The following is a 12412-nucleotide window of genomic DNA, read 5'->3' as shown; positions in this document are numbered from 1 at the left end:
TCCCCTCAACCCAGCTAAAAAGTCAGGGGTGGGGGGAAGGGAGCCCATCCATAACTCCGATGGCCGGCCCACGGCAATTTAATGCTGCGATCAGTGTTAGTTGCTTTAAGGCAGGTCTTCCATTCCTTTCTTGGGAGGAAGTCCCATCATCGAGAGCTGCTGGCCACCGGCAGCCCTGCCATCCCAGCAGCGCCAGGAAGGGGTGTTCGACACTACTGGACAGGCAGTCCCACCATGTCGAGGAGCTCAGGTAGTTCCGGGATTGGGGAGTCTCACCAAGGGGCAGTGAGGGGGAGGCGGGAGTTCGAAGCTCAAGAGACTGGTGTGGGGGGGCGGGGTGGGGGGCTAAAGGACGGAGCGGGGATGAACCTGGGGGGAGGTCAGCCTTCAATGGGCCCAAAAGACCCACAAAGGAGCTGCCCCTCCCCTTGCCCGATACCAGCCTGCGCAGCTAAAGCTGCCATGCTTTCCGCAAGTCAAGGGCCTCCTCCTGCCATGGGTAAATTACCAGCGATGGGGGAGAGGGGGAAATGAGGCCTGTAACTTACCATTAATTGGTCTCTTAAGGGACCTCAATAGGCCCAAAAGGCCGGCGCCTCCTCTGTAAAATTTCAGACAGGCGGGGAGTGGGCAGGTAGGCCGTCTGCTGGATTTCACATGCCCCATCATTCAAACCAGCCAGCGAGGGAGTGTAAAACCCAGCCTATTTTATTATTTATGGGATGCAGACATCACTGGCAAGTCCACCATTGATTCTCCCTCCTTAACAAGATCAAAGCTTATTAAGCCATTTCAGAGTCAACCACATTTCTGTGGGTCTGATGTCATACGTGGACCAGGCTGGTTAAGGATGGCAGATTTTCTTTCACAAAACGCATTCAGGAGCTGGATGATTTTTCACAACAATTCAGCAGCTCCGTGACTACCGTTACCATCTTTTTATTCTACTTAATGAACAGAAGTAATCTTTTAGCTCTCTTCAGGAGATTTGAACTTCAGTTCCCCAGCTCATTATTGCCAGCCCCTGGATTGGAAGGAAGTCCCATCATCGAGAGCTGCTGGCCACCGGCAGCCCTGCCATCCCCAGCAGCACCAGGAGGGAGTGGTGGACACGACTGGGGGGGCTCCCGGCAGTCCCACCATGTCGAGGAGCTCAGGTCTACAACATAACCACTATGCTATCTTTGCCATTCAATGCAGGCTGTGGTTTTTCATCAAAAGTTGTTATCAAAACATTCCTCCCGTCCACAACCAGTCCCTGTGTAAACAGTTTGGACAGTACATACCTGACTTATCCTAGTAAGGGAGGTGGTAGTATAATGGTAAAATTACTAGGCTAGTAGTCATGACTAATAACCAGCAATCACAGGATCAAATCCTACTACAACAGCTGGTAGAATTTAGATTCAATTAATACATCTGGGGCAGACATTTTCCCCCAATGGGCGGGCAGGCAGCCAACCACCACCACCGAAACAGGCCCCACCACCATTTTGAGTGGGCGGGCCAATTAAGCCCCGCCCAGCGGGCCACCCGACGGGAAGCGCTATGCGACTGAGACTAAGTGCTGTCTCAGGGAGAGCGCTGAAAGTTTTATAAACTTAAAAAATACAGAAATAAAAAAAATCTTAGCATGTCACTCTCATGTGACCATGTCACAGGAGATGGGACATGGTAATAAATATCACAAAAAGTTTATTAAAGTTTTTTAAAAACAGACATGAAACCTCATCCCGCCGGTGGATGAGGTTTCATGTTTTATCAGAAGCCCGCTGGGGCTCCTGGCCTGCCCGCCAACCTTAAGGTTGGACGGGCATGGGCCTTTAATTGGCTTAATTATCCTGTCAATGGCCTCATTGGCCATTGACAGGTTGGCGGGCGGACAGCTGATTGTGCTGTGCCCGCGCCTTCCTGGATATTTAAATGGGGCGGGATGGCGTCGGGGGTTCCTCCCAACATCATCCCACGTCATTTTCACATGGACGAGCGGGCCCCGCCCCCAACTCGCCGACGGAAAATTTCTGGCGCTGGAACTGAAAGCTCGTCTCAGTAATTTTAACCATGAAATTGTCATAAAAACCATCTGATTCACTGGTGTCCTTTAGAGAAGGAAATTTGCCATCTGGCCAACTAGGTGACTCCAGGCCCATGGCAATGTGGTTGACACTTGGCTGTCCTCTGAAATAGCCGAGCAAGTCACTCGGTTCAAGGGCAATTAGGGATGGACGACAAATGCTGGCCTTGCCTGTGACGCCCACATCCCATGAAAGAAACAAGTAAAATAAAATAAATATGCATGGAATGCCATGTCTACATGCATGCTTAACAAAGACCTCCTTGGAAGGCCTCCTTGGCACCACAAGGTGGAATCATTAATGATGATAGGGGGAAGTGCATGGGATTGGGGGTAGTGTATTGAGATGGATAGAAAACTGGTTGGCAGACAGGAAACAAAGATTAAGGAATAAACGGGTCTTTTTCCGAATGGCAGGCAGTGACTCGTGGGGTACTGCAGGGATCGGTGCTGGGACCCCAGCTATTCTCAATATATATTAATGATTTAGATGAGGGAACTAAATGTAATATCTCCAAATTCACAGATGACACTAAGCTGGGTGGGAGGGTGAGCTGTGAGGAGGATGCAGAGATGCTTCAGTGTGATTTGGACAAGCTGAGTGAGTGGGCAAATGCATGGCAGATGCAGTATAATGTGGATAAATGTGAGGTTATCCACTTTGGTAGCAAAAACAGGAAGGCGGATTATTATCTGAATGGCTATAAATTGAGAGAGGGGAATGTGCAACGAGACCTGGGTGTCCTTGTACACCAGTCGCTGAAGGTAAGCATGCAGGTGCAGCAGGCGGTAAAGAAGGAAAATGGTTTGTTAGCCTTCATAGCAAGAGGATTCGAGTGCAGGAGCAGGGATGTCTTGCTGCAATTATACAGGGCCTTGGTGAGACCACACCTGGAATATTGTATGCAGTTTTGGTCTTCTTTTCTGAGGAAAAATGTTCTTGCTATAGAGGGAGTGCAGCGAAGGTTTACCTGACTGATTCCTGGGATGGCGGGACTGACAAATGAGGAGAGATTGTGTCCGTTAGGATTATATTCGCTGGAGTTCAGAAGAATCAGGGGGGATCTCATAGAAACCTATAAAATTCTAACAGGACTAGACAGGGTAGACGAAGGAAGGATGTTCCCAATGGTGGGGGAGTCCAGAACCAGGGGTCACAGTCTGAGGATATGGGGTAGACCATTTAGGATTGAGATGAGGAGAAATTTCTTCACCCAGAGAGTGGTGAGCCTGTGGAATTCACTACCACAGAAAGTAGTTGAGGCCAAAACATTGTATGTTTTCAAGAAGGAGTTAGATATAGCTCTTGGGGAGAAAGCGGGAGCAGGCTATTGAGTTGGGTGATCAGCCATGATCATAATGAATGATGGAACAGGCTGGAGGGGCCGAATGGCCTACTCCTGCTCCTATTTTCTATGTTTCTATGAAACATAAGAACCAGGACATGATGTGCTGACTGCCAGGGCTCTCTGCATTCACATTAACGGGTTAACAGTGAATGATGTCAAACTGCACCGAGATACGATAAGCTGATTTGATGACCTGTTGGTGGCTATTACTAAAAATTCAAGCGAGGGATGACGACATTGCAGACAAGGCCAGCATTCCAGTACCATGACAGGCTGCATTTTTTTTTATCCTTTGATAGATGTGGCATCACTGGTAAGGGTAACATTTGTCACCCATCTGTAACTACCCTTAAACTGAGCGGGTCTCTGGGCCATTTCCTAGGGCAGTTAAGACTCAACCACTTTGCTGTGGATTTGGAGTTGCCAGTCCAGATAAGGTCTACCTTCCCTAAAAGACATCAGTGAACCAGATGGGTTGGCGTAACAATCAATGATGGCTTCATGATCACCTAGCTTTGCATTTCAGGCCTATTCAGTGAATTTAAATTTTACTAGCTACCATAGTGGGATTTGAACCCATGGCTTTCAGGTTATTAGTCCCATAACATTACCACAATATCATCATCAACCCATGGTGCGTGCAACACTCACAGTGCTGTTAGGATTTGACTCAGCAATGATGCAGGTTGCATGATATGCTGCAGCTATGACTTTTGTGATGAGTGGTCTCTTGTTCAATGTGTCTCTAACTCTCTCTCTAGCTCCTTATAACCTAACTCATTGCTCTGGCTTCTGGTCACCTGTCTTCTTATCTCCTTATGTGGCTCAGTGTCAAATTTTGTTTGATAATAATGTCCCTGTGATGCACATTGGGATGTTTGATTACATCGAGGTGTTAAATACATATAAGTTGTTGTTTTGAAGAAGGGAGTAGAGCTGTGTATACCACATGGTGTAAGTGACAATTAACTGAGCAAGTCATAGCAGCGCATTGAAACATTTCTGAAGATTTAGAAAGGTCTAAGTGGGATGCGGCAAGTGGAACAGCAAAGGCACTGTCAGATCCTGTTACTCGAAGACTTGTGTATACTATTTGCAGCACACTGTTATAACTGGTAATGATGATAATCTGCTCCTTTCTTCTATCTCTTCGAAGTTTCTTGTATTTAAACCAAATGCATGAATATTTAGCTAGGCCGTCAGTCGTCAGGCTACCGAAGCCTTTAGCAACTCGAGCACATTATTAGCTTGTCAACAATATTCAGAATGAAGCTATCTGCCTCAGAGTCAATGCGCTTTCTAGGATTTAATATCCCCCTTGAATTGCTTTGCAGAGTTTTATTTTGTGTTCACTGTCCGTCCTCGTAAAGAAAATATTGGACATTATAAAACAAACATCCACAGCCTTTATCACGCTTTATTACTGCGATATGTTGTCAATGTATTTATAGTCCTATTTCCAGCACTGCTTCATGGCTCTGACAAGTACTTGGAGAAGAATAAGAGATTGAAATAAATACTCAAATTATACTGGGCAGGCAGGTCTCGTTGTGTAATATGTACACGCCTATTTTACTTTCCTTTCCATTTTTATTTCCTGGAATGATGGATATTCAGCGCAATTTAACACAACCTCTTTTCTGCTTCTCTATTTAGACCACTCGGTGAAACAAATGCGAGCTCCAACAAGATATTTTGTCATTGTTTAAAACTCCAATACTGACTTCGTCAATACTGATTCTCTGATTTCTATCACCCAGGGAGGAGAATGGCAGCAAAAGTATGAAGCATAGGAACAGGTGGAGGTCAGGTAATCCTTTGAACCATCCAATCATACCATTGCTGTTCTATGTCCTCCTAACCCCATACACGCATCCAAATTCCCTCTCCAAGTAAAACAGGTGGCACAATTGATTGTGTCTTGGCAAAGTGGGGTCAGGAATTATTTAAGAAAGTCCACTTGCCTGGAGGAATACAACTCCAACAACACTCAAGCTCGACACCATCCAGGACAAAGCAGTCCGCCTGCTTGCCATTCCATCCAGCACCTTCAGCATTCACTCCCTCCACCGCTGATGCACAGTAGCAGCAGTGTGTACCATCTACAAGAGGCACTGCAGCAACTCACCAAGGCTCCTTCGACAGCACCTTCCAAACCCGTGACCTTACCACCTAGAAGGACAGGGGCAGCAGATGGGAACATCACCACCTGAAAGTTCCTCTCTAAGTCATTCGCCATCCTGACTTGGAACTATATCGCAATTCCTTCACTGTCGCTGGGTCAAAACCCTGAAACTCGCTCCCCAACAGCACCGTGGGTGTACCCACATTAACTGGACTGCAGCAGTTCAAGTAGGCGGCTCACCACCACCTTCTCAAGGGCAACTAGGGATGGGCAACAAGTGCTGGCCTAGCAACTCCCACATCCTGTGAAAGAATAAAAAAGCAGACTCAAGGGGATAAATAACTTCCTGTTCCTATGTTAACCCGCAGTTTGAATGAAAAGAGGCTCAATTTCTTTATTCCCTATGAGGCCTTTTGGCCTTGACAGAAAAAGGGCTTGCATTTGTATAGCATCTTTCATGGCCTCCCAAAGCACTTTTCAATCAATCAAAAAAGAAAAGAAAGAGCCCATAAGGTACTCCTGAATTGCAACCACTGTTGTAACATAGAGAATGCAGCAGCCCAATTTACACATAGCAAGCTCCCATCAACAACAATGTGAAAGTGAATAGATAATCTGTTTTTATTATGTTGATTGAGGGATAAATATTGGCCAGATCACCCCCTCCCTACTCTTCTTCAAAAGGGTGCCATGGGATCTTTTATGTCCATCTGAGAGGGCAGTTTAACATCTTAGCCAAAAGACAAGATCAGGGCAAGAATGGAGCTGGGCCAGATAGATTAGAACGAAAGATCAGCAGGAAAAACTGCAGTTGAACAATGGGCTACCTTCAAAAAAGAATTGGTTCGGGCACAGTCAAGGTATGTCCCATCGGCAGGGAAAGGTAGGGCAAACAAATCCAGAGCTCCCTGGATGAAAAAGGAGATAGAAATTAAGATAAAGAATAACAAGTCTGATCGTGGCAGGTGTCAGGTAGAAAATACAATCAAGAACCAAGAGGAATACAGAAGGTTCAGAGGGGAGGTAGAGAAGCGAAGAGGAATTATGAGAAAAGACTGGCAGCCAACATAAAGGGGAATCCCAAAGTCTTCTATAGGCATATAAATAGTAAAAGGGTGGTAAAAGGAGGAGTAGGGCCGATTAAGCACCTAAAAGGGAAGTTACACATGGACAAAGGGGCCATGGCTGAGGTATTAAATGAATACTTTGCATCCATCTTTACCAAGGAGGTAGGTGCAACCCAGGCCATGGTGACAGAAGGGTTAAAAATTAATAAGGAGGAAGTGTTCAATAGACTGTCGGTACCTAAAGTTGACAAGGTATGGGGTGCCTTGAGATGCATCCAAGGATATTGAAGGAAGTGAGGGTAGAAATTGCAGGGGCACTGGCCATAATCTTTCAGTCTTCCCTAGACTCGGGGGAGGTGCCAGAGAACTGGAGAGTTGCAAATATTATGCCCTTGTTCAAAAAAGGTTGCAAGGATAAGCCCAGCAATTACAGACCGGTCAGTTTAACTTCAGAGATGGGCAAGATTCTAGAAACAATTATTCGGGATAGAATTAGTGGTCACATGGAAAAATATGGGTTGATAAGGAAAAGCCAGCATGGATTTCTAAAGGGGAAATCATATTTACCTAACTTACTGGAGTCTTTCGAAGAGGGAAAAGGTTAATGAGGGCAATGCTGTTGATGTGGTGTACATGGACTTTCAAAAAGCATTTGATACAGTGCCACACAACAAACTTTGTGAGAAACAATATTGCTCATGGAATAAAAGGGACAGTAGCAACGTGGGTACAAAATTTGCTGAAAAATAGGAAGCAGAGAGTAATGGTCAATGGATATTTTTCGGGCTGGAGGAAGGTTTGTAGTGGGGTTCCCCAGGGGTCGGTATTGGGAACCTTGCTTTTCCTGATATATATTAACGATCTAGATCTTGATGTGTAGGGGACAATTTGAAAGTTTGCGGATGATACAAAGCTTGGGAGTGTTGTGAACTGTAAGGAGGATGGTGTGGAACTTCAAAAGTACATAGACAAGTTGGTAGAGTGGGCAGCTGGGTGGCAGACGAAGTTCAATGCCGAGAAGTATGAGGTGATGCAGTTTGGTAGGAAGAGCATGGACAGACATTCTAAAATAAGGGGTGGAATTTTGAAGGGGGTGCAGGAGCAGAAAGACCTGGGTGTATAAACGCATAGACCATTGAAGGTGGCAGGACAGGTGAAGGGAGCAGTTATTATGACATAGCCAGATTGTAAAGGCTGAGTTGTTCAAATCTCAGAAGGAAACTTTAAATAACTGTCATAATCCATTTTTGCAATTTGTATGTTTTGAGACACAGGCTTTGAATTCAGTAGTAATAAGACCACCGAGTCTCAAGAGGATTTTTATAAAATTAAATTAAACATTTATTAACACAAGAAAGATTGTAAACACATATATATGCCTTCAAAATCACTACTATAATAACTACAAAAATGCCCTAATTCATCTGACTCTCAGTTACACCCCCATTAAGGGAACAGTAAATCTCATAGATTTAAAGAGACACCTGGCAGAGCACACCCTGGACAGTCGCATTCAAAATGAGTTTCTTTCAGCCCTGGGTCCTTGCAGGCAGACTTGGGGTTTACAGGCTGGAGGCTTCTCACACCTTTGGATCTTAAAATGCATCTACCTTACACACAATCTCCTTTCTCCTTTATACATATTTTCCTCTTTGAATGTAAATTTTCCATTGTATCACTAGGCTTTTTACTTTACCTCTTCTAATAATAATGGCATTTCATCCCACAAGTTTTAATAGTAAGCTGAAAAAAATAAACACATTGTTTGGTGCCTTCTAGCTAGGTGCAAGATTTCACCCATTCTTTCGAATTGTTTATTGAAAAATGCAAATTTCCCCTTTGACACCGATGTTTCTAAGCTTCCCCATGTTTATCTAATTACCATTTCAAACCTACTTCTTTCTATACATCAAAGCTTCAAGCTTAGCTGGCTTTAATCCAATTAAGACACACACACGCACACATACACACACATAGACACAGACCCAGTGGAACTCTATTTTAAGTAATTTCCAATAACATTATCATATCTTCTTGAAAGCAGTTAATAAAAATTTATGGGCTTTATTTATGTATATGTAAGGCATATAATATCCTGGGCTTTATTAATAGGGGCATCGATTACAATAGCAAGGAGGTTATGCTGAATTTATATAAGACAATCGTTGGACCTCAGCTGGAGAGCTGTGTACAGTTCTCTGCACCACACTATAGGAAGGATGTGAACACATTGGAGAGAGTGCAGAAGGCAATGCCTTGAGAGGCATCCAGAGAGCAGCTTCAAGACCATGACATCCTTCCTATAGGACTGCGCTTATAGCTGAACATTACCCAGCCAATAATACAGACAGGTGCTGCAATACCTCCTTGCTTTTAAGGTCCATGCCCCTCCATGTAAAACCTATCTGTTCTTGTTTCACAGCTTTGACAATTTGTCCTTACATTTTTAAAGACTTGTGTATCTGAACTCCTAAGTCTCACTACTCCTTTACTAATCTTAGAATTTATATAATCACTAACTTTAATTGGACTACTGTCCGTGCCAAGACTGGCTAAATAGACATTTTTATTCACTGACATCAAGATTCACTATTGTGCTAAAACTACACTGAAACTTCCAAATTGGCACCAATATTGCCCTAACGAAATCAACATCTAAATCACCCATTATCAATGCAATATGGCAACAATAATAACTATTGCTTGTTAAAGCCCGGATCCATCCAATGCCAAGAATCTCATCCTGCACTGGCATAGAGCAAAATAGTCACTTACTTTGACATTTATTGCGTGTGAATGTTTTAACTTTAACTTATTTTGACTTGAGGCCACAGTTTGGAAGCTAATTGGAATTTGCCAGTGAGTCAGGGAGACTTTATATGCGGGGCATGTGCTGTAGGGTGGCTGAGCTGTACCAATAATGATAAAGTTGATCTGCAGACACTTCTTGGGTAGAAACATTAAGTTTATTTACAATACGCTCGGCAGCAACTACACGTGTGCTTTCAACTCCAACTCTAGCTCTACACTGACTGCTGAGGTAGCCCAAGCTACCCTCCTATTGGTTACTACAGATTATGTGATCTTCCTTAACAAGTATAGATTTCTGGCTTCCCTGACTCTGTTCCCCTTCCCCTCTAAATTCGGCATTATTAAGCTCAATCTCATCCTGAGGTGGCATTTCAAGAATAGCTCCATATGTGTCACACCCATTATTGTGTGAGGGGTGGTCTTGTAATGAAATAGAGAGTGCGCTAGTTTGGTTACTTAGGAATCGCCAGTTAGCTTTTTCATGCCTGCTTTGAATGTTTGAACCACCGTTTTGGCCAGTCCTTTTGAGGAAGGGTGGTACAGTGCCGTTTTCACATGAGTGATACCGTTGAGGCTGATAAGCCATTGAAACTCAGCACTCGTAAATGCTGTGCCATTATCAGAGACAACTACTTCTGGTGGTCCGTGAATGTCAAAACTCTGACCTACTTTCTCAATTGTAGTGGCTGACATTGGTGACTTCATATCATATATGTCCAACCATTTTGAATGGGCATCGGCAATGAGCAGAAACATTGTTACTAGGAAGTGTCCAACATTGTCAATGTGTAACCACACCCTGGGTCTACCTGGCCACTCTCATGAGTGTAATGGAGTTGTCATTGGCAACTTGTGCAGTTGCTGACATTGCACACAGTGCTTTACTAAACTTTCTATTTCGCCATCCATCCCAGGCCACCATAGATAGCTGCGTGCAATGGTCTTCATTCAGGAAATTGCTAGATGGGTACTGTGTAGTTCAATTAAAAGTGGCTCCCTCCCCTTTGGAGGAACTATCACCCTTGCTTCCCACAATAAGATGCCATCCTGGCTGGTTATTTCATTCCTTTGACCTGAGAGAATCTTGTAGTGTGTGAAGGCCTTTCATCACGTTTTCGTTTTCCCTTCAAAGGTTGCTCACCTCGTCTCGAACTTTGTTATCAAGCAGGGTCTCTTTGAATTCCTTCTGCTGTTTTTCCAGGGTTTGGCTTAAGACAGCCTGTATTTCTTCAGGTTGTTGAGTCCTTACACATTCCTTTTTCAAAACAGGAACGCTTCCAGCTTCCTTTTGGAATCTCAGTGGCCAATCAAGGTTGATTTCCCTTAGCTAGTATCACCCTAGAAGGCTTGGTCCTCTGCCTCTCAATACTAACACGGGTAGCTTTGATGATTGGCTTCCATAATGGACAGTTACTCTGCTTATGCCTTTTACTTAAATGTCTTCACCCGTATATGTTTTAAGCTTGGCTGCTGTTTCTTCTGAACTTAATTGATGTTCAATTATTCAAATATCTGAAGGTATGTTCCCCAGTTACTGTAGTGGAAGCTCCCGTGTCTACTTCCATTTTAACAGGTTTGCCATTTACTTTCACTGTGACAAATATTGGTTCTCTCTTTCCAACTTTCAGGTTAAATAATGAGTAAACGTCCGAATTTGTTGTTTCAGGCTCTTCTACATTGTAGATTTCATTGGGCTTCTTCTTTTGTATGCAAGCCTGCTTGAATCTTTCCTTGCACTGCCTCATCATGTGTCCATTTCTATGACAATAGTAGCATTCAATTTTTTAAAACTGCCAATCGCTTAAAAGACTTCCTCCTCTATAAAAATTATTCTTCTATTCCGCTGCTAAGTTATTTTTCTTTTTTCTTCAGCTAGCGGGGGCTGTTTCCTGCTTCTCAGCAGAGCCTCGCTTTTTCGTGCCTCTCTCGGCTGAGGTTTCTTGCCCGATGTGGAGGATGGCACCCTGTATTGCTTTTGAATCTCTTACTGCACTTTCCCTGGCCAGCGCTATCTCGAATGACTTCTCGAAAAGCAAGTTCAGTTCAGGCAGTAATTTTTTTCTGAGTAGTGTCCTCTTTCACACCACACACCAAACAATTTCTGAACATATCAGTCAGAGTCGTACTGAACTCACAATGTTCCATTAGCTGCTTCAAATTTGTCATGTAGCATGGAATTGTCTCACCCGGGGCTCTATTTTGTGAATTAAACCTGAACATCTGTATCGTGACTGAGGGCTTTGGTAGAAAGTGACCCATCACGAGGTCCACCAATTCATCGAAATTCTTCGAATCTGGGGCACTGAGTGCCATCAAACTTTGAATCAGGCTGAAGGTTTTGCTTCCACAAGCAGTCAAGAAGATCACTCATCTCTTCTCTTCCCCTGTAATCTTGTTTGCTTGGAAAATAAATGTGAGGCATTCTATGTATTGGGACCAATCATCTATGGCAGATTCAAAAGGATCAATTCTCCCAAACTGTGGCATTCTGAGAGGGGACACTTTCTTTAATTTTAACAGAGCTTGCTACTTACAATCACTGGGTGAGGTACAGTGCCGATTTCTTTTTAACTTGGTTTCTTCTGTTCAATACTGTTTTATCCTCATCACCAGTTTGTTGCAGAGTGGTCAAGTTGTACTATTAATGATAGATTTGAGCTGCAGACACTTCTTGGGTGGAAACATTAAGATTATTTACAATATACTCAGCAGCAACTACACGTGTGCTTTCAACTCCAACTCTATCTTTGCACTGATTGCTGAGGTAGCCCACGCTACTCTCCTATTGGTTACTACAGATCATGTGATCTTCCTTAACAAGTATTTTTCTTAAAGGTACATTGCACACTAAATAAAACCATAATTACTACAATATGTGGGCTTGTTGTGTGATTATTCAAGAGCGTACATTTAAGTGGGGTATTGCCCCATTTCTACCATTATATTTATGTAAGATGTCTCATGGGCATTCTGATAAATGAAACTT

The sequence above is a fragment of the Cetorhinus maximus genome, chromosome 4 (assembly GCF_964194155.1).
Source record: "Cetorhinus maximus chromosome 4, sCetMax3.hap1.1, whole genome shotgun sequence".
NCBI classification, from domain to species: Eukaryota; Metazoa; Chordata; class Chondrichthyes; order Lamniformes; family Cetorhinidae; genus Cetorhinus; species Cetorhinus maximus.
Note: the sequence above shows the minus strand (reverse complement) of the source record.